At 44.5% G+C, this 21,918-nt stretch overlaps 1 protein-coding gene across 1 annotated transcript in view; it reads left to right on the top strand.

Moving 5' to 3' along the window:
* Window positions 1-21,918, top strand: part of CHDH (choline dehydrogenase) — a 68,332-nt gene that overhangs the window by 1,270 nt on the left and 45,144 nt on the right. The gene's annotated exons all lie outside the window — the stretch shown is intronic.

Genomic DNA, 21,918 nt, shown 5'->3' with positions numbered 1-21,918 from the left:
GGAGAGTGGCTCAGGTGAGGCTGTTGCCTCACCCATGCCTGGGGCTGGGCCACCCTGGGCCCCTCGCTCAACCTCTCTGAGTTGCTTTGAGCCCTGGGGTCCCAGAGATCATTTGCAGCTCTAATAGTTGTCTTTCTTCTGAGCAAACATGTGCAGGGTGCCAGCCCTGGGGTGCAAAGGTGCCTTTGGACTGAGGATGAGGGCGGTGAGAACATGTTCAAGGGCACATGTGCCCAGCCTGCTGTGGAAGCGCAGATGCAGACAGCCTCGTCTTCCAGCTCTTGAGATCATGAACTTTGTCCCATGGTGCAGAGGAACCACGGCAGACGTTTTGGCGGTGGTCAGTTTTCAGTTTTAGAAAGCCCACCTGGGTGGCTATGCCAGGCCGTGGGAGGCCAGTCCCTCTGAGGCCAGCGAGGAGGCAGGTGCTAACCAAAATGCGTTCACTGGACAAATAGCCGAGTCCCTGTGGGCCAGGCTTCAAGCTGTGCCAGCTTTACAGCTGGCCCCAAAGCAGGCCCTGCTGCAGGAGCTTGGGCTGTTGAGTGTGAGGGCTTTGGGGACAACCAGGGATGCAGAGATTAGTCCTCTATCTGGAAATAGAGTTTGTGAGTCAGACATTTATAGGGGTGGTAGAGAGGGGAGGAGGATAGGTCCCCAGGGAAGGAGAACTCCCTGGAGGTGAAGGCTAGGAAAACCTGAGAGTGAGGGGGCAGCCGAGGTGTCAGATGAGGCAGAGGGGCCAGGGGTGGCCTGGCCTGAGGTGGGCCCCTGGCTTAGGTCCTTGGCAAGAAGGGGTGAGACAGGCAGGGGAGGAAGTGGGTTTGGAGGTGGAGTGGGGTGGTTTTCTTTCAAGAAAGGGCAAGGATAAGATTCTTTCTCCAGGGGAAGAAACTGGTGGGCAAAGGAGAGAGGAAACATGAGGCCAGCATGGTGCCGAGGTGGCTGAGCATCGGGTAGGAGGAGTAGGAGGAGGGAACCTGGGCAGCAGGTGCTGGCCATTGACTTGGGACACAGACTGAGTGATCCCCCAGTGCCCTGGGTCCAGGGTTGGGTGTGTGTGGGCACAGAGGTGACACTGCCCTGGTCCTGGTTCTCTGATGCCCACGGCAGGACTGCAGAGTGGGCAGTCCCACGGAGAGCCCTTCAGCCACAGCTGGTGTTCTCTGTGGGCCAGCAAGGTGTGCCTGCCTGTCTTTTCGGGGGGAAGGGGTCTGCTCTGGCTCGGAAGTTCATTCCAAAAAGTGTCCCTCCACAAGAGGGCTTTGTTGGTTAAGCATGCAGCCTCCAAGGTGGCCTGCTGGAAGGAACACCATTTGTTTGAATGCCTAAGTCCAACAGTGTCGTGGCTTTAAACAGGAGGCGGGGCCATTGCGGGTCAGGAGGTCTCAGCTTCCTCTCTCTCTCTAACCTCTGGAAGTCACTGCCCTTCTCAGAGCCTCAGTTTCCTTTGCTGAAAAGTGGGCAGATGAGACAGTGTAATGGCAGTGAGGTGACTCAAGTCTTTGAGGGAAGTGCAGATGCTCTGATCTTCCCCCTTTGCCCATGAATTCTTCTGGGTCTAGCTTTCTGAAAGAGCCACTGTGCAGTGTGCCTTCAAGTCTTGGTATTTAGTAGGCGCTTGTGAAATGCTTGAATGAACGAATGAATGAGTGCGTACCTTCCTCCTAGGCTGGCACCAAAGCCTGCCTGCCCAGGAGAGCTGGTTTGAGTTTCTTCCTCCTCTTCCTCCTCTGGTGGGGTGAAGGGCGCCTCTCCTGGAGCCTGGAAGACCACTCTGTCTAGTACCCATGGCTGTGACCCCAGAACCCCTGGGACAGGCTCTGTGCCGCTGCTGGGGGTGGAGAGACCAGGGTTCCAGATCCCTGGCTGTGCTAGTTACTCCCCAGTGCCAGCCTCGGATGAGGCTGTGTGTGTCCTGGGGCCTCAGTTTCCCCATCCATAACATGAAGCTGACATCAGCCCTGGTGGCCTGGCAGGGCTGTTGGGAGACTCTGAAGAGGTGGGAAAAAGCTGAAGGACTTAAAAGTGCTGTGTAAATTTAGGGGCAGGGGAGGTGGGACAAGAAATAAACAGATGATCTCCAAGGCCCAAATAGGGAAATTCCTTTGGACCCAAGTGCAGTGATGCCCTCAGGCTGTCGCTTTCATCAGACCTTTGTTTCTCTGCCCTATCCGTTGGCAAGGGAACAAGGCCATCAGGGTTGTTGACATGTCCCAGGCCCAGTCTCCACCCACACAGGTGGAATTTTCCACTTCTTTTTTTTTTTCAAATATTAATCAAGGCCCCAGCCAGTCAACAGTGGACCCATTGTCTCATGAAGAGCAAGCTGTTTCTGGCAAACACTGGCCACCTCCCAGGGCCCCGGCAGCCCTCCCGAGCTGGGACGGGTGCTGTTGGGAGCACCCCACCCTCGGTACCACCCTCCCCCCGCCACCCAGTGTTCTGCTCCAGCTGGTTGAGTTTTGCAGAGTCCGTGGCCATGCCTGCTTTGAGCCAGGGACCCTGAGGCCACACTGAGAGCTTGCCCCCTGTTCACAGCAGGGCCATGGTTTCTCTGCTCCAGTGAGGAGGGCTGGCCCAGGAAGGCCCACAGACGTGGGCCACGGTGTTCAGTCCATGTTAACACTACCCCTGCCAGTTCCTAGGGCGAAACCCCGTGAGGCCACAGCCCATGTGTACTTGCGCCGATCTTCACGTGCGCTGTCACACTGGCGCCTGGAAGAAGGTCCAGAACGCGGAGGAGGCTGGTACTGTTTTTCTCTCAAAGCCCCAACTGTACGTGGGTGACAGAGTCGGCCTCCCAGAGCCTGAGGGAGGATTACTGGAGATGTCAGGGGGTGGAGCAGTGGGCATGTGTGGGACTCATACCAAAGGGGCAGCCACCTATCTCTCCATCAGTGATACTTGGAAACGAGGGTCCGTGGATGCTGGTTGATGTCCTACCCTAGCCTTGGTGCCTGATTGATTCCTGCACTTTCGTTCAGTGATGGAGCTGTTTGTAGTTGACACAAGGAAGCAGTGGGCGTTTTTAAGCAGCTCACCTGGCAGTCCGTAGGGCCCTCTGCCGCTAAGCCCCTCCAGAAGCTTGAAAGGGACACAGTAGCGGGCATGTGTGGGAAAGTTGGCTGACTCATATCTCGCCGCTGCTTTATAAAAGGAAGTGAGCTGGCTACCTGCAGGGCTGCTGCCGGGTGTGATCTGGCGTCCCTGTCCTGGCCCCGCCGTGGCTGCGATGGCGTATCGACAGGGGGTCGCTTAGGGCCTTGCTGGCCTCCGGAGGAGTGTGTCTCCGAGCCTGTGGTAGTGCCTGAGTGAATGCGGACTAAAGATCAAGCAGGCCTTGCATTTCTCTAATGATCAGTGATGTTGAGCATCCTTTCATGAGGTATCACCTCACACCTGTCAGAATGGCCATCGTCAAAAAATCTACGAACAGTAAATGTGCTTGAAGGAGGAAGTGGGTAGCAAACCTTTGTTGAACGCCCCGACTTCTGTGGAACAGGGTGGAGTCCATCAGCCTAGATCAGGCTCCCGGCCTCCGAGTTTCTCCCACTCTGCCTTCATTCCCTCACTCCTTTAGCAGAGAGATTTGAGATTTAAAACAGATAGCAACAACGAAAGCCCTTTTTGTTATGGAAAATTTGGAACACATACAAAATTAGCCAGAAGAGAGTATTGAATCCCATATCCCATCCCCTCATGGGTGATCCTGTTTCGTCTGCCCCCCAAATCCCTGGGGTTTTTTAAACCAAATCCCAAATATTGCATATTTTTTTCTGTCAATCTTTCAGTAGGTATTTCTGAAACAGTCATTTTAAACAACATTACCACAGAACCAGTGTCACATCTGACAAACAATGACTTCTTAATAACCTCAAATATCTGGTCAGTGTTCAAATTCCTAGGACCTGAGTGAGAGCCACACGTCATTCTCTCATGATCTGTGGATTTCCTTCCATCTCTCTCTGCCTTGTTTCTTTTTCACTTGAACTTGTTGAAGAAATGTCGGGCTTTCCCTTGGCCTGGATTCTGTGTGTGGGATCCCACGTTCCTCTGATCTTCGAATTTCCTCCAAATCGGTGGATTTAGAAGTGTGAGCAGATTCAGGTCTGGAGTTTGTGGTGAGGATATTTCATTGTGTTCTCTCATTCACACATATCTCATTGAGACATATGCAGAGGCGAGAGGGGAGGAGCTGCAAACATTAGAGGCCCCCGCAGAGGCTGGCGCCCACTGTCGCCAACAGGAAACCCCCGGCCCAGGTCACACAGAAGTCCTGGCAGATCTGGGGACAAAAGCCTGGCCTGTGCTTGGCATCATACTTGGGGCTCCTCCCTGGGGTTTTCTTGGCATTCTGAGCAGTCTCTGCCCTGTCCTGTGTCCCACCCTCGGCACCAGGAGGGCGCAAGGACAAGTGGGCCCTGCCCAAGCAGCCAGAGTTATCTCCGAGGCAGCAAATGATTGGCTAATTCAAGAGAAGAGGGGAGAGTTTCTGATTCATTTGTTTATTTGGCACCAAAATGTGGGAGATGAGAGTTTTAGGAAGAGAAACTTGACTTTTGAAGAAAATGAGTTTTTTTTAATTAAAAAAAATTAAGCTACAACATACAGTAAAGTGTACTGATGGTGAATTTTTATCTGTGTATGCACCCAGGTGATCATCACCAGGTCAGGATCCAGAATGTTCCTTGTGCCCCTTATTTTATTTTATTTTATTTATTTATTTGCTGTGGCATGCAGGATCTTAGTTCCCTGACCACGGATCGAACCCATGCCCCCTGTAGTGGAAGCACGAACTCTTAACCAGTGGACCACCACGGAAGTCCCTCCCTGTGCCCCTTCTAAGTGGTACCTCTCTCTGCCCCGGCACAGATGTCTCAGTTCAGTGTCCGCATCTCAGACTGCCCAGGTGTGGGAGCTGTAGGCTGCATGCCGGCCTGCCCCCATCATGTGTCTACTCAGCTAGCATTACAGAGTGCCAGGCTCCGCGTTGGGGGCCAGGCCACAGAGCCTTTGGCTGGGGCGATGGGCCTTTGACAGTTCATTTCACCTCTAGGGTTGAGGTCTCAGTAAGTGGTACAAAGAGAAGTCCCAGGATGGATGTGGCCAGGGGCCGAGGAAGGCTTCTCAGAGGGAGCATTGGCTGAGCAGGGTCTGAGAGAAGGTGAGAAGTGACCAGGTGCAGGGAGGTGGGGACCCCATACCTGGAAGAAGGAGCACACGTGCAAAGGCCCAGGGTGGGAGGGAGGGTAGGTGGTCTGGGTGCCTGGAACCCAGAGAGTGAGGCCCATGGTTGGGTGAGGAGTGATGGGTGAGGCGGGGGCAGGAGGCAGGGCTCCTGGGGCTGTGAGGAAGCTTGCTCCACCATCTTGGGAGGATGGGTGGCCTGGGCTGGAGGTGGGCAGTGAGGTTCCTATGGGGGGAGGGGGCAGCTCCCCAGGGTTCTTCGCTGGACCATTACTCCCCAGCCCGGCTACCTCTCTGACCAGACCCTTCCCACCTGGGCCACCACCCCAAACTCCCCTCCTCCCACCCCAGGGCTGGGCGATCAGGCGGCTATGTCATTGAGAAGGCTTTGCCAGGCTGCAGGGAAGCAGCCAAACTTTACCACTTCTTGGCCTCCACAGCCTTGGGTGGTGCCTTGTCCCCTTTCCATGTGCTGACGGTGACTTTTTAGCTCCCAGAATGTGGCTATGTTGGGCGGGTCCTGCCTGTGACTTGAAAAGGGACAGGGGCTCCCCTCTCAGGCTTGTTTTCTTTTCTATGATGTAGGGCTGATGTTGACGGTGATGATGATGATGATGATGATGATGATGGTGATGGTGATGATGAAGCCCGCTCCCCCAGGGTCTGTGGGAGATTCAGTGCCTGTTAACCCACGTGAAGTGCTCAAGATGGGTGGCTGCCCCTATTATGACTACTTTACTTATAACTCTGTTTGGTTTCGTGGCTTAATGGAGCTCTGTGAACAGACCGTGGCAGCTACGGAGCATTATTCATTTGACCCACACAAAGCCCAGCCTAGAAGGTTGAGAACCTTGTCAGAGGTCTCTCAGGAGAGCAGGTCAAAGCCGGGACTAGAAGACCAAATCAAAGGCAGGTGGCCTGCTCTGAATCCTGCATTGGAGAACAACCCCTCAGAGACCCCCAGAAAGGCGAGGATGGCGGCGCCCTCCCCCCGCCCCCCACTTTCTGCAGTTCTCTCTCAGGATTGTCGTCACCACCCTCGCCCATGGGCTCAGAGACAGTGCCAACCTTGGGGCACCAAGGGACTTAGTGCCCACGAGCAGCTGAGCTTTGTGCCTCGGTCTGCTCAAGCCGTGTCTGTAGTGACAGGGCTACCCAGCCACTATGTAAATGGTTAACAGCATCCTTTCTTTTGACTGGGCCCTTTTTATGGCTCTGTCCCCCATGGGTGGACAGTAAGGTTTTCACCATTGTTTACCAACATAAACAACTCGGGACAGACCTCTAGGCTTGTTTTTTCACAGTTGGGCAGAGTTCTCTTTTGGTTAAATTCTTTTTTTTTTTTTTTTTTACCTGCGCCATGCAGCATGTGGGATTTTAGTTCCCCAGCCAGGGATCGAACCCATGTGCCCTGCATTAGAGCGCGGAGTCTTTTTTTTTTTTTTTCCAGGTGGCTTTGCTGTTCTTTTATTCTGACTCCCAGGTCAATAGTTTTCCCATTGCATCATGTCTTACTTTTTTTTTTTAATTAAAAAATTGTTTTTTATTATAGTTGCTTTACAATATTGTGTTAGTTTATATTGTACAGCAAAGTGAATCCGCTATATGTATACATATATCCTCTCTTTTTTGGATTTCCTTCTCATTTAGGTCCCCACAGAGCATTGAGTAGAGTTCCCTGTGCTATACAGTAGGTTCTCATTATTTACTTTCTACATAGTATCAATAGTGTATACCTGTCAATCCCAATCTCCCAATTCATCCCACCCCCACCCCTTTCCCCCTTGGTATCCATATGTTTGTTCTCTACGTCTGTGTCTCCATTTCTGCTTTGTAAATAAGATTGTCTATACCAATTTTTTCAGATTCCACGTGTATGCGTTAATATATGATATTTGTTTTTCTCTTTCTAACTTACTTCACTCTGTATGACAGTCTCTAGGTACATCTGTGTCTCTACAAATGACCCAATTTCGTTCCTTTTTAATGGCTGAGTAATATTCCATTGTATATATGTACCACACCTTCTTTTTTTTTTTTAATGTTTTTTTTTAAATTAATTAATTAATTAATTTATTTTTGGCTGTGTTGGGTCTTCGTTTCTGTGCGAGGGCCCCCCCCAGTTGCGGCAAGCGGGGGCCACTCTTCATCGCGGTGCGCGGGCCTCTCACTATCGCGGCCTCTCCCGTTGCGGAGCACAGGCTCCAGAAGCGCAGGCTCAGTAATTGTGGCTCACGGGCCCAGCCGCTCCGCGGCATGTGGGATCTTCCCAGACCAGGGCTCGAACCCGTGTCCTCTGCACCGGCAGGCAGACTCCCAACCACTGCGCCACCAGGGAAGCCCCTGTACCACACCTTCTTTATCCATTCCTCTGTTGATGGACGTTTAGGTTGGGAAGCGTGGAGTCTTAACCACTGGACCACCAGGGAAGTCCCTCTTTCGGATAAATTGTTAGAAGAAGTGGGATTGCTGAGACAGAGGGCTGCACCTTTAGAACCCTGATGCGTCCCTCACCTTCGGGAAAGGTCTACACGTTCCCCAGCTGGGCCCAAAGCAGAATCATTATTTGCCATTGGCCCTGCCTGGCAGAGCTTCTCAAAGGTTGAAGCAGGTCTTGTGCCCTATTTCACGTGCAGGCCTGGCCAAGACTGCTGGCCCCTCTCCAGAGTTCTGTCATCTCTTCTTGGGTAAGTGACAAAAGCCAGGACCTCAGTGGCCCCAAGGATCTGATCCTAGTCTGGTACAGTGTGCTGGCTCCGAGCTAGAAAGGAAACACACACACACACACACATGTGTGCATGCCAAGAAATTGTGAAGAACCCTGTTCAAAGGGTCGTTTCGGGAAGTTTTGTCAGTCCTCCAGCTGTGCAACTCTGGAGACGGACTCTGTCCCAAGCATGGGTACTCCAGATGTGGTGGGTAAGCATTTTATTCTAGGCACAGTTCTTTTGCAATTTGACTTTGCCAGAATTATCAAGTTTGTTGTGCAGTTGGTCACAAGCTCAAAATTACATGGAAATCTGTCTTGTCATACAAGGCAATCAGTGTTCTGACCACAAAATTTGGCAAATTTTTCCATACCAGTCTTTGCTTACTGATTTCAGAACTAAATGAGAATTGTTAGTTGCTACAGAAGACTATGGTGATGAAAGCTGCAGTACTCAGAAAGACATGGTGGCCCTACGTTTGTTCCCCCTCATTTAACGTCATCTCTCCACTTGACATTGTCTCTCCACATATGCTCTGTCCATCACTGGTATTCAGGGTGGGGGCCGGAATTGACCAAAGCCTTGCTTCCTGGCCGGAAGTACCATAGGGTCCAGGTGTCCAGCTCCAACCTGACCGGCCAGATGCCATATGTGGCTTGGTGGGCTGCCCTGCGGCCCAGGAAGATGAGTGAGGATGAGGATGAGGGTCTTCTCCCCTTGACTGGGAGGTGGAGAGGGTGGAAGTGTCCTGTTCCCCATGCACAGTGATTGGCTGACCCTTCCTCTTCCACTCAGAGCCCCAAGAGTGGACAGACAGCCCTAGACACAGAGCCAAGGCTGGTCCCAGGAAACAGGGTGGGTCAGGGGTACAGGCACCCAGAGTCAGAAGGAAGCCTTGGATGCCCCCCACCCACCTTAACCCGCACCCACGTTGTGACCCCTGCCCCACTCCCCACCCCCAGCACGCGCGCGCGCACACACACACTCAAATGAACACACATGCTATCCTGTCTTTCTGCGGTCCCATAGCTCCCAGCCCGACCCCGCCCCTCATGCTCCATACTGCCGATGACCGGCAGCCCTGGGCAGTAGAAGGGGCTGCTTCCCTGTGACTCCTGCCCCCTGTTGGTCAATCTGTCCACCCTCCCAGTCTGGCAGCCTGAGAGGGCACTGCTAGGGGTTGGGGTGTCCCTGCCCCCAAGGAGTCCCCTTTGGGTAGCAGGCCCCTCCCTCTTCAGCGCTCCCCTGCCACCCCCATTCTCACTGCCCTGTGAACGCGCGTAGGTCCTGCTACCTCCCAACACTGTGAGGCCACCGAGAGCCAGGAGCCTGAGTGACTCCTCTGCTCTCCCCAGCTCAAGGCCTGGCTTCTGAGGGATAGGGGGAGGCAGCCCCCTTGGATGGGTCTCAGGAACAGGGACATGTTGCTCCAAGGTGGGAGCCTCCCTCCAGGCCTGGGCACCAGGATTGCCAGGGGAGAAGAGGAAAGGCCAGCCCACTCCTGGCCATGGCATGGGGTGGAGAGCTGGCCACATGCACCCCCAGGAAGGGGACGTGAGACTGGGCAAGTGCCCTGGGCTCTCCTGTCTTCATTATTCAGCAAATCCTAAGCTGGGGATCCTTTGGGGAATGTGGGTTAGGGGCAGAGGCGCGTGAGGGCATTTCTTTTCTGCAGAGGTGGGGCCAGACCGAAACGTCCAGTTTGATCCCCCCATGCCCAGCCCCACCCCTGCCCAGGGACCAGAGAGATCCGTGCCTAGCTCAAGGCCAGACCCAGACCTTTGAGAACAATGAAATGTGCCCTGCACATTGGGGCATGCCAGAGGGGGGTGTTGGAGAAGAACTGTGATAGGAGGTGGGGTCTGGGGATGACTGAGGCCAAGGAGAGTAAATGACCTGCTGCCACTCCATGAGGAAGGGGTCTGGTAAAAATACATCATATAAAACTTACCATTTTAACCGTTCCTTTAAAAAGTGTACAATTCAGTGGCATGAAGTACATTCACAGGGTCGTGCAATCATAGCCACTATCCATTTCTAAAACTTTTCATCACCCCAAATAGAAGTTCCATACCCATTAAACAGTAACTCCCCATTCCCTCTCTCCCCAGCCCCTGGTAACTTCTTCTCTACTTTCTTTTTCTATGGATTTACCTCATATAAGCAGAATCATACAATAATTGTTGTTTCATTACTGGTTTATTTTACTTAGCATAATATTTTCAAGGTTCACCCATGTTGTAGCATTTTTTTTTTTTGGTTGATATTCATTTTTATTTATTTATGTTAATTTAATTTTTAATTTATATTGGAGTATAGTTGATTTATAATGTTGTGTTAGTTTAAGGTGTACAGCTAAGTGATTCAGTTATACATGTACATATGTCCATTCTTTTTCAGATTATTTCCCATATAGGTTATTACAGAATATTGAGTAGAGTTCCCTGTGCTACACAGTAGTAGGTCCCTGTTAAATATCTATATTATATATAGTAGTGTGCATATGCTAACCCCAAACTCCTAATTTATCCCCCCTACCTTCCCCCCACCCCCACCCCCACAACCACAAGTTTGCTTTTGAAGTCTGTGAGTCTGCTTCTGTTTTGCAAATAAGTTCATTTGTATCATTTTTTTTTAGAGTCCACATATAAGTGATATCATATGATATTTGTCTTTCTCTGTCTGACTTACTTCACTTAGTATGATCATCTCTAGATCCATCCATGTTGCTGCAAATGGCATTATTTCATTCTTTTTTATGGCAGAATGATATTCCATTGTATATATGCACCACATCTTCTTTATCCATTCTTCTGTCAGTGGACATTTAGGTTGCTTCCATGTGTTGGCTATTGTGCTATGAACATAGGGATGCATGTATCTTTTGGAATTATAGTTTTGTCCAGGTATATGCCCAGGAGTGGGATTGCTGGATCTTATGGTAGTTCTATTTTTAGTTTTTTGAGGAACCTCTGTACTGTTCTCCATAGTTGCTGTACCAACTTACATTCCCACCAACAATGTAGTAGGGTTCCCTTTTCTCCACACCCTCTCCAGCATTTATTGTTTGTAGACTTTTTAATGATGCCCATTCTGACTGGTGTGAGGTGATACCTCATTGTAGTTTTGATTTGCATTTATCTAATAATTAGCAATGTTAAGTACCTTTTCATGTGCTTTTTGGCCATCTGTATGTCTTCTTTGGAGAAATGTCTATTTAGATCTTCTGCCCATTTTTTGATTGGGTTGTTTTGTTTTGTTTTTGATATAGAGCTGCATGAGCTGTTTGTATATTTTGGAGATTAATCCCTTGTCGTTTGCTTCATTTGCAAACATTTTCTCCCATTCTGTGGGTTGTCTTTTCATTTTGTTTATGGTTTCCTTTGCTGTGCAAAAGCTTTTAAGTTTCATTAGGTCCCATTTGTTTATTTTTGTTTATATTTTCATTACTCTAGGAGGTGGATCAAAAAAGATATTGCTGTAATTTTTGTCATAGAGTATTTTGCCTATGTTTTCCTCTAAGAGTTTTATAGTATCTGGCCTTACATTTAGGTCTTTAATCCATTTTGAGTTTATTTTTGTGTATGGTGTTAGAGAATGTTCTAATTTCATCCTTTTACATGTAGCTGTCCAGTTTTCCCAGCACCACTTATTGAAGAGGCTGTCTTTTTTCCATTGTATATTCTTGCCTCCTTTGTCATAGATTAATTAATTATTAATTAGTTAGATTAATTATTTCTGAGCTTTCTATCCTGTTCCATTGATCTATATTTCTGTTTTTTTGGTACCAGTACCATACCGTTCTGATTACTGTAGCTTTGTAGTATAGTCTGAAGTCAGGGAGTCTGATTCCTCCAGCTCCATTTTTCTTTCTCAGGATTGCTTTGGCTGTTTGGGGTCTTTTGTGTTCCCATACAAATTTTAAAATTTTCTGTTCTAGTTCTGTGAAAACTGCTATTTGTAATTTGATAGTGATTGCAATGAATCTGTAGATTGCCTTGGGTAGTATAGTCATTTTGACAATATTGATTCTTCTAATCCAATAACATGGTATATCATTCCATCTGTTTGTGTCATCTTTGATTTCTTTCATCAGCATCTTATAGTTTTCAGAGTAGAGGTCTTTTGCCTCCTTAGGTAAGTTTATTCCTAGGTATTTTATTCTTTTTTTTGCAATGCTAAATGGGATTGTTTCCTTAATTTCTCTTTCTGATCTTTCATTGTTAGTGTATAGGAATGCAAGAGATTTCAGTGTATTAATTTTGTATCCTGCAACTTTACTGAATTCATTGATGAGCTCTAGTAATTTTCTGGTAGCATCTTTAGGATTTCCTATGTATAGTATCAGGTGATCTGCAAACAGTGACAGTTTTACTTCTTCTTTTCCAGTTTGTATTCCTTTTATTTCTTTTTCTTCTCTGATTGCCATGGCTGGGACTTCCAAAACTATGTTGAATAAAAATGGCAAGAGTGGACATCCTTGTCTCATTCCTGATCTTAGAGGAAATGCTTTCAGCTTTCCTCCATTGAGAATGATGATAGCTGTGGGTTTGTCATATATAGCCTTTATTATGTTGACGTAGGTTCCCTCTATGCCCACTTTCTGGAGAGTTTTTTCATAAATGGGTGTTGGATTTTGTCTAAAGCTTTTTCTGCATCTATAGAGATGATCATATGGTTTTTATTCTTCACTTTTTTAATGTGGTGTATCACACTGATTGATTTGTGTATATTGAAGAATCCTTGCATCCCTGGGATAAATCCCACTTGATCATGGTGTATGAACCTTTTAATGTATTGTTGGGTTCAGTTTGCTAGTATTTTGTTGAGGAGTTTTTTGTGTCTATGTTCATCAGTGTTATTGGCCTGTAATTTTCTTTTTTTGTGGTATCTTTGTCAGGTTTTGTTATCAGTGTGATGGTGGCCTCATAGAATGAGTTTGGCAGTGTTCTTTCCTCTACAGTTTTTTGGAAGAGTTTCATAAGGATAGGTGGTAACTCTTTGCTAAATGTTTGATAGAATTCACCTGTGAAGCCATCTGGTCCTGGACTTTAGTTTGTTGGGAGTTTTTAAATCACAGTTTCAATTTCAGTACTTGTGATTGTTCTGTTCATATTTTCTATTTCTTCCTGGTTCAGTCTTGAAAGGTTGTACCTTTCTAGGAATTTGTCCTTTTCTTTTAGGTTGCTTATAGTAGTCTCTTATGATCCTTTGTATTTCTGTGGTGTCTGTTATAACTTCTCCTTTTTCATTTCTAATTTTACTGATTTGAGCCCTCTCCCTTTTTTCTTGATAAGTCTGGCTAAATGTTTATCAATTTTGTTTATCTTTTCATAGAACCAGCTTTTAGTTTCATTGATCTTTTCTATTGTTTTCTTTCTCTCTATTTCATTTATTTTTGCTCTGATCTTTATGATTTCTTCTACTCACTTTGGGTTTTGTTTGTTCTTCTTTAGTTGCTTTAGGTGTAAGTTTAGGTAGTTCATTTGAGATTTTTCCTGTTTCCTGAGGTAAGATTGTATTGCTATAAACTTCCCTCTTAGAACTGCTTTTGCAGTCTAGATGATCTATTAATGAATGTGGGCTGTTAAAATTCCCCACTGTTATTGTGTTACTGTTGATTTCTTCTTTTATGGCTGTTAGCATTTGCCTTATATATTGAGGTGCTCCTATGTTGGGTGCATATGTATATTTACAATTGTTATATCTTTTTCTTGGATTGATCCCTTGATCATTATGTAGTATCCTTCTTTGTCTCTAGTAACAGTCTTTTGTTTTTGTTTTTTTTTTTTGCAAAAGAGAGAAGGTTTATTCTGTGTGGTTGCCAAGATTAGAAGTTGGACCAATCGGTGGGAATTCCAAATTAAGAAAGAGCATGCTAGCAATTCTTGATGTCATCCATTAATCCAGTCACTGAGTCATTCGACAGCCATCCTCTAGGAGCCCACTGTGTGCCAGGGACGGTCCTAGGTGCTTGGTGAATCAAACAGAAATGGTTCTTGTCTTCACGGTTGACCTGAATCCATCTTGTTAAAACTTAGGCTCTTTTTTTTTTTTTTTTAAACATCTTTATTGGAGTATAATTGCTTTACAATGGTGTGTTAGTTTCTGCTCTATAACAAAGTGAATCAGTTATACATATACATATGTTCCCATACCTCTTCCCTCTTGCGTCTCCCTCCCTCCCACCCTCCCTATCCCACCCCTCTAGGTGGTCACAAAGCACTGAGCTGATCTCCCTGTGCTAAGCGGCTGCTTCCCACTAGCTATCTGTTTTACATTTGGTAGTGTATATATGTCCATGCCACTCTCTCACCCTGTCACATCTTACCCCTCCCCCTCCCCATATCCTCAAGTCCATTCTGTAGTAGGTCTGTGTCTTTATTCCCGTCTTGCCACTAGGTTCTTCATGACCTTTTTTTTTTTTTTTCCTTAGATTCCATATATATGTGTTAGCATACTGTATTTGTTTTTCTCTTTCTGACTTACTTCACTCTGTATGACAGACTCTAACTCCATCCACCTCACTACAAATACCTCCATTTCATTTCTTTTTATGGCTGAGTAATATTCCATTGTATATATGTGCCACATCTTCTTTATCCATTCATCTGTCGATGGACACTTAGGTTGCTTCCATGTCCTGGCTATTGTAAATAGAGCTGCAATGAACATTTTGGTACATGACTCTTTTTGAACTATGGTTTTCTCAGGGTATATGCCCAGTAGTGGGATTGCTGGGTCGTATGGTAGTTCTATTTTTAGTTTTTTAAGGAACCTCCATACTGTTCTCCATAGTGGCTGTATCAATAACAGTCTTTTTTTTAAGGTCTATTTTGTCTGATATGACTATTCCTACTCCATCTTTCTTTTGATTTCCATTTTCATGGAAGACCTTTTTCCATCCCCTCACTTTCAGTCTGTATGTGTCCCTAGATCTGAAGTGGGTCTCTTGTAAACAACGTATATACAGGTCTTGTTTTTGTATCCATTCAGCCAGTCTATGTGTTTTGGTTGGAACATTTAATCCGTTTACATTTAATGTAATTATTGATGTTTGTGTTCTTATTGCCATTTTATTAATTGCTTTGAATTTGTTTTTGTAGGTCTTTTTTCTTCCCTTCCTCTTGTTCTCCTCTCCTGTGACTTGATGACTATCTTTAGTGTTGTGTTTGGATTGCTTTTTCTTTTTTGTATGTGTATCTATTGTAGATTTTTGGTTTGCAGTTCCCATGAGGTTTTGATACAGCTGTCTATACGTATACAAGATTGTTTTAAGTTGCTGGTCTCTTAATTCCAATGGATTTCCAATATCCTGCATCTGTACTCTCCTCTTCTCACAATTGCTAGTTTTGATATCATATTTATGTATGGATGATTTCCTACCTTTACTTTATGTTTGCCTTTATTGGTTAGCTTTCCCATTCGTAATTTTCTTGTTTCTAGTTGTGGCCTTTTCTTTTCTGTAAGAGAAGTTCCTTTAGGATTTGTTGTAAAGCTGGTTTGGTGGTGCTGAATTCTCTTTGCTTTTGCTTGTCTGTACAGCTTTTGATTTCTCCATCAAATCTGAATGAGAGCCTTGCTGAGTAGAGTATTCTTGGTTGTAGGTTTTCCTCTTTCATCACTTTAAATATATCATGCCATTCTCTTCTGGCCTGCAGAATTTCTGCTGAAAAATCAGCTGATAACCTTATGGGGATTCCTGTGTATGTTATTTGTTGCTTTTCCCTTGTTGCTTTGAATATTTTTTCTTTGTCTTTAATTTTTGTCAGTTTGATTAATGTGTCTCAGAGTGTTCCTCCTTGGGTTCATCTTGTATGGACCTCTCTGTGCTTCCTGGACTTGAGTGTTTTCTTTTTCATGTTAGGGAATTTTTCAACTATAATCTCTTCACATATTTTTTCAGGCTCTTTCTCTCTCTATTCTTCTTCTGGGACCCGTATAATGTGAATGTTGGTGTGTTTAATAGTGTCCCAGAGGTCTCTGAGACTGTCCTCATTTCGTTTCATTCTTTTTTTCTTTATTTTGTTCCACAGTAGTGATTTCCACCACTCTGTCTTCTAGCTCACTTATTCATTCTTCTGCCTCATTTATTCTGCTATTGATTCCTTCTAGTGTATTTTTCATTTCAGTTATTGTATCGTTCACCTCTGTTCTTGAAATCTTCTAGGTATTTGTTAAACATTTCTTGTATCTTCTCGGTCTGTGCCTCCATTCTTTTTCTGAGATCTTTGATCATCTTTACTATCATTACTTTGAATTATTTTTCAGGTAGATTGCTTGTCTCCACTTCACTTAGTTGTTCTGGATTTTTATCTTGTTCCTTTGTCTGAAACATATTTCTCTGCTGTCTCATTTTGTCTTACTTTCTGGTTTTGTGGTCTCCTTTCCACAGGCTGTAGGATCATAGTTCTTCTTGCTTCTGGTGCCTGCCCCCTGGTGGGTGAGGTTGGTCCAGGGGCTTGTGCAGGCTTCCTGGTGGGAGGGACCGGTGCCTACCCACTGGTGGGTGGAGCTGGGTCTTGTCCCTCTGGTGGGCAGAGCCATGTCCAGGGGTATGTTTAGAGGTGGCTGTGAGCTCAGTACAACTTTACTGATGGGTGGGGCTGTGTTCCCCCACCTGCTGGTTGTTTGGCTTGAGGCGTCCAAGCACTGGAGCCTACAGGCTGCTGGGTGGGGCCAAGTCCCAGTGCCAAAATGGTGACCTCCAGGAGAGCTCATGCCAATCAGTATTTCCTGAGACCTCTGCCACCAGTGTCCTTGCCCCCACAGTGAGCCACAGCCAACCCCCGCCTCCCCAGGAGACCCTCTAAGACCAGCAGGCAGGTGTAGCCCAGGCTCCTATGGAGTCACTGCTTTGTGCTGGGTCCCAGTGCATGTGAAATCTTGTGTGCGCCCACCAAGAATGGAGTTTCTGTTTCCCTCAGTCCTGTGGAGCTCTTTCACTCAAGCCCCACTGGCCTTCAAAGCCAAATGCTCTGGGGGCTCCTTCTTCTATTGCCAGACCCTCACACCGGGGAGCTTGATGTGGGACTCAGAACTCACTCCTGTGGGAGAACCTTTGTGATATAATTATTTTCCAGTTTGTGGGTCGCCCACCTGGTGGGTATGGGATTTGATTATATTGTGAAAATGCTCCTCCTACCATCTCATGGTGGCTTCCTCTTTGTCTTTGGATGTAAAATATCTTTTTTGGTAGGTTTCACTCTTTCTTATCCATGGTTGTTCAGCAGTTTGTTGTGATTTTCGTGTTTTCATGAGAGGAGGTGAACTCAGGTCCTTCTACTCTTCCATCTTGTCCAGAATCGAGGGGCTGCTTTTAGTTTGGATGTTTACTGCCTCTTTCCTTAGTGTGTGCTAGCCATTATCCCCTTGATATGGGGTGTGTAGATGTGTTGGCCTGTGAGCACTCCCTGTACAGTGTGGGCAGTGATTGGTGTCCACCCTGTGGGTTACCCAGCAGTGACGGTGGACTGTGCATCCCCGGAACAGCAGGAGCTGCACTTGGCACCTTCTCGCATGTCCCCTAGCTAAGGTGGCAGCCCATGCACCCCTGGGCAGCGATTGGTGCCTGCTCCCTGCCCATGCATGCTCCCCGGATGGTGGGGGCAGTGACTGGCACCTGCTCCTGGGTTTCCTAGTGGTGGCGACAGCCCATGCACTCCAGGGACAGCAGGGACAGTGATTGGGACCCGCTCGTGTCCCGTGAGTGCTCCCTGCATGGCGGGGGCAACGTTTGGCACCTGCTTGTGGGTCTCCCAGCGGCAGCGGTGGCCTGGAATAGGAGGGACAGCGATTGGCACTCACTCCTATGTCTCGAATTTCATTCCTTTTTAAGGCTGAATAATGTTGCATTGTATGTATATACCACATTTCGCTTATCCAATCATCTGTTGATGGACATTTGTGTTGTTTCCACCTTTTTGCTATTGTGAATAATGCTGCTTAAAAATATTGTCATACAAGTTTGAGTCCTTGCTTTCAATTATTTTGGGTACATACTTAGGAGTAGAATTGCTAGATCATATGGTAATTCTATATTTAACTTTTTGAAGAATCACCAAACTGTTTTCCATGGTGGCTGCACCATTTTGCATTCCCACCAACAGTGTACAAGGGTTCCAACTTCTCCACATTCCTGTCAACGTTTGTTATTTTCCATTTTTTGGATAATAGCCATTCTAATGGGTGTGAGGTGGTATTTCATTGTGGTTTTAATTTGCATTAGTGATGTTGAGCATCTTTTCACATGTTTATTGGCCATTTGTATATCTTTGGAGGAACATCTATTCCAGTTCTTTGCCCTTTTTTGTGTGTGTGTGTTGAGTTGTGTGGTTTTTGTTGTAATTGAGTAGTAGGAGTTATTTATATATTCTGGACATTAATCCCTTACAGAGCTATGATTTGCAAATATTTTGTTCCATTTTGTGGGTTATTTCACTCTCTTGATGGGGTCCTTTGAAGCACAAAAGTTTTTAATTTTGATGAAATCCAATTTATCTGTTCTTTCCTTTGTTACCTGTGCTTTTGGTGAAGCATCATCATCAAGCAAGAAATCATTGCCAAATCCAGTGTCATGAAGATTTTTCCCTATGTTTTTATCTAAGGGTTTTATAATTTTAATTCTTAAATTTAGGTCTTTGGTCTATTTTAATTTTTGTATATGGTATTAGGTAAGGGTCAAACTTCATGCTTTTGCATATGGATATCCAGTTTCCCCAACACAGTTTGCTTAAAAAATGATTGTTTCTCCATCAAATGTGTCTTGTCACCCTAGTAAAATATCAACTACCCATCTATGTGAGGGTTTATTTCTGCACTCTCTTTTCTGTTGTTCTATATGTCTGTCCTTATGCCACCACCATGCTGTTTTGATTACTGGAACTTTGTAGTAAGCTTTGAAATCAGAAAGTGTCAGTCTTCCAACCTGTTATGTTCCAAGATTGTTTTGGCTATTTAGGGTCCCTTGAGATTGCATATGAATTTTAAGATGGGTTTCTCTATTTCTGAAAAAGCACTGTTGGGATTTTGATAGGGATTACATTGAATCTGTAGAGTGCCATAGGTAGTATTGCCATCTTAACAATATTAAGTCTTCCAATCCAGAACACAGGATGTCTTTCCATCTCTTTATACCTTATTTAATTTCTTTCAGCAATATTTTGTAGTTTTCAGTGTTAAGTCTTTCAACTCCTTGGTTAAATTTATTTCTAAATATTTTATTCTTTTTGCTACTATTATAAGTGGAATTGTTGCCTTAATTTCCTTTTTAGATTGTTCACTGTTAGTGTCTAGAAATGCAACTGATTTTTCTGTGTGTGATTTTGGATCCTGCAACTTTGCTGAATTTACTTATTAGCTCTAATAGTTATTGTGTGCATCTCTGTGTAATCTTTAGGATTTTCTACATGTTAGATCATGTCATCTACAAACAGATAACTTCTTTGTTTAAAATTTTGATGCCTTTTATTTCCTTTTCTTGCCTAATTTCTTTGGCTAGAACTTCCAGTACTGTGTTGAATAAAAGTGGCAAAAGTGAGTATCCTTGTCTTGTTCCTGACTTTAGGGGAAAGACTTCAGTCTTTCACCATTGAGTGTGATGTTAGCCCAGGGTTTTCATTTATGACCTTTATCATTTTGAGGAAGTTTCATTCTATTCCTTGTTTACTGAGTGTTTTTATCATAAAAGGGTGTTGAATTATGTCAGATGCTTTTTCTGCATCAGTTGAGATGATTATGTGATTTTTATTCCCTCATTCTATTAATGTGGTGTATTATATTGATTGATTTTCATATGTTGAACCATATTTGCACTCCTGGGATAAATCCCACCTGGTCATGGTAATCAATCCTTTTTAATATGCTGATGAATTCAGTTTGTTTGTATTTTGTTGAGAATGTTTACATCACTATTCATAAGAGATATTGGTCTGTAGTTTTCTTGTTAGTGTCTTTGGCTTTGCTATCTGGTTAATGCCTGCCTCACATGAGTTAGGAAACTTGCTCTCTCTAATTTTTTGGAAGAATTGGAGAAGGATTGATGTTCATTCTGTAAATGTTTGGTAGAATTCACAAGTGAAGCCATTTTCTCCAGGGTTTTTCTTTTTTGGGAGGTTTTTGATTATTGATTATATCTCCTTACTAATTATAGGTTTATTCATATTTTCTGTTTCTTCATGATTCAGTTTTGGTAGATGATATATTTCTGGGAATTTGTCTGTTTCATCTAGGTTATCCAATTTGTTGGTATACAATTGTTCACAGTACTTTCCTATCATCTTTTTTATATCTGTAAAATCATCAGTGATGGCACCCCTTAAATTTCTGATTTTACTAGTTTGAGTCTTCACTCTTTTTTTCTTAGTTAACCTACCTAAAGTTTTGATTAAAAAATTTTTTTAAGAATCAACTTTTGGATTAACTGTCTCTGTTGTTTTCCTGTTCTTTATTTCATTTATCTCTGCTCTAATCTTTATTATTTCCTTCCTTCTGCTAACTTTGGGTTTAGTTTGCTTTTCTTTTTCTAGTTCCTTAAGTTTGGTTATTTATTGAAATCTTTCTTCCTTTTTAATGTAAGTGTTTACAACTATAAATTTCCCCTCTTAGCACTGCTTTTGCTTCATCTCATATGTTTTGGCATGCTGTGATTTTATTTTCATTTGTCTTAAAGTATTTTCTAATTTCCCTTGTGATTTCTTCTTTGACACATTGGTTGTTTAAGAGTGTGTTGTTTAATGTCCACATATTTGTGAATTTTCCAGTTTTCTTTCTGATATCGATTTCTAGTTTTATTCTATTATGATCAGAAAATATGCTTTGTATTATTTCAGTCTTTTAAAATTTATTAAGATTTGTTTTGTGGCCTAACACATGGTCTGTCCTAGAGAATGTTCCATGTGCACTTGAGAAAAATGTATTCTGCTGTTGTTGGGTGGGGTTATTTTGTAAATGTCTGTTAGGTCCATTTGGTTTGTAATGTTATTCAAGTTCTTTATTTCCTTACTGGTCTTCTGTCTGGTTATTCTATCTGCTATTGAAATCTGAGTATAGAAGTCTCTATTTATTACTATAGAACTATCTATTTCTCCCTTCAAATCTGTCAATATTTGCTTTATGTATTTTGGGACTCTGATGTTGGGTACATAAATGAATTGCATGTTTTAAAACTTTATTTATATAAAGGTCTCATTCAGGTCATACCATCTTATTTGCTTTGTATATTTTGAATCTATTTTTAGGATTCAACCATACTGATATGAGGTGCTGTGTTTCCTTCATTTTCACTGCCACGCGGCGTTTCTTTTTGTCTGTACTGTAACTTTTTCTGTGTCATTTGTATTTCCATATACATTTTGAAGTCAGCATGTCAATTTCTAAAAAAAAAAAAAAAATCCTGCTGAGATTTGATTGACATTGCATGAAAATCTATAAATCAATTTGGGGAGTACTGACATAACAATATTAGGTCTTCCTACTTGTGGTATCTCTCTATATATTTTGGATCATCTTTAACTTCTATCAATAATGTTTTGTCATTTTCAGTGTATAGGTTTTGCACATATTTTGTTAAATCTAATACTAATTATTTCAAATTTCCTGATGCTCTTGTAAGTGGTATTGTTTTGACTTGTGGTTGCCCCACAGAGAGTGGGATCTACCCCCTCCCACCCATAATTTGTTTGAATGTTGGGACTGATGGTACCACACATGTACCAAGAGGCTATGAAAAGGTTTATTACTCACATAATGGGGCTTTCTGGGTAGAGCAGGGCAGGCACCCAAGCCAGTCTGGGATAGCTTGAGTGACAGAAAGGGGGAGTGGCCCTGGGGAGTGGGACCAAGGTGAGGATTCCCACATATGGGTTGGATTTGCATGATTTGAACTTACCCACTGACAGCTAAGGCAGAAATTCAGAGCCTTCTTACTGATTTGCTCAGATGTAGGGCAAGAGGGAGGGGTGGAGCTTGAAAGCTGTCAATGACCAAACATAAAAAATGGACTCAAACTCTTTATTACATT

This window comes from Eubalaena glacialis, chromosome 7 (genome assembly GCF_028564815.1).
Source record: "Eubalaena glacialis isolate mEubGla1 chromosome 7, mEubGla1.1.hap2.+ XY, whole genome shotgun sequence".
NCBI lineage: Eukaryota > Metazoa > Chordata > Mammalia > Artiodactyla > Balaenidae > Eubalaena > Eubalaena glacialis.
This window is presented reverse-complemented; position numbering and strand designations above follow the sequence as displayed.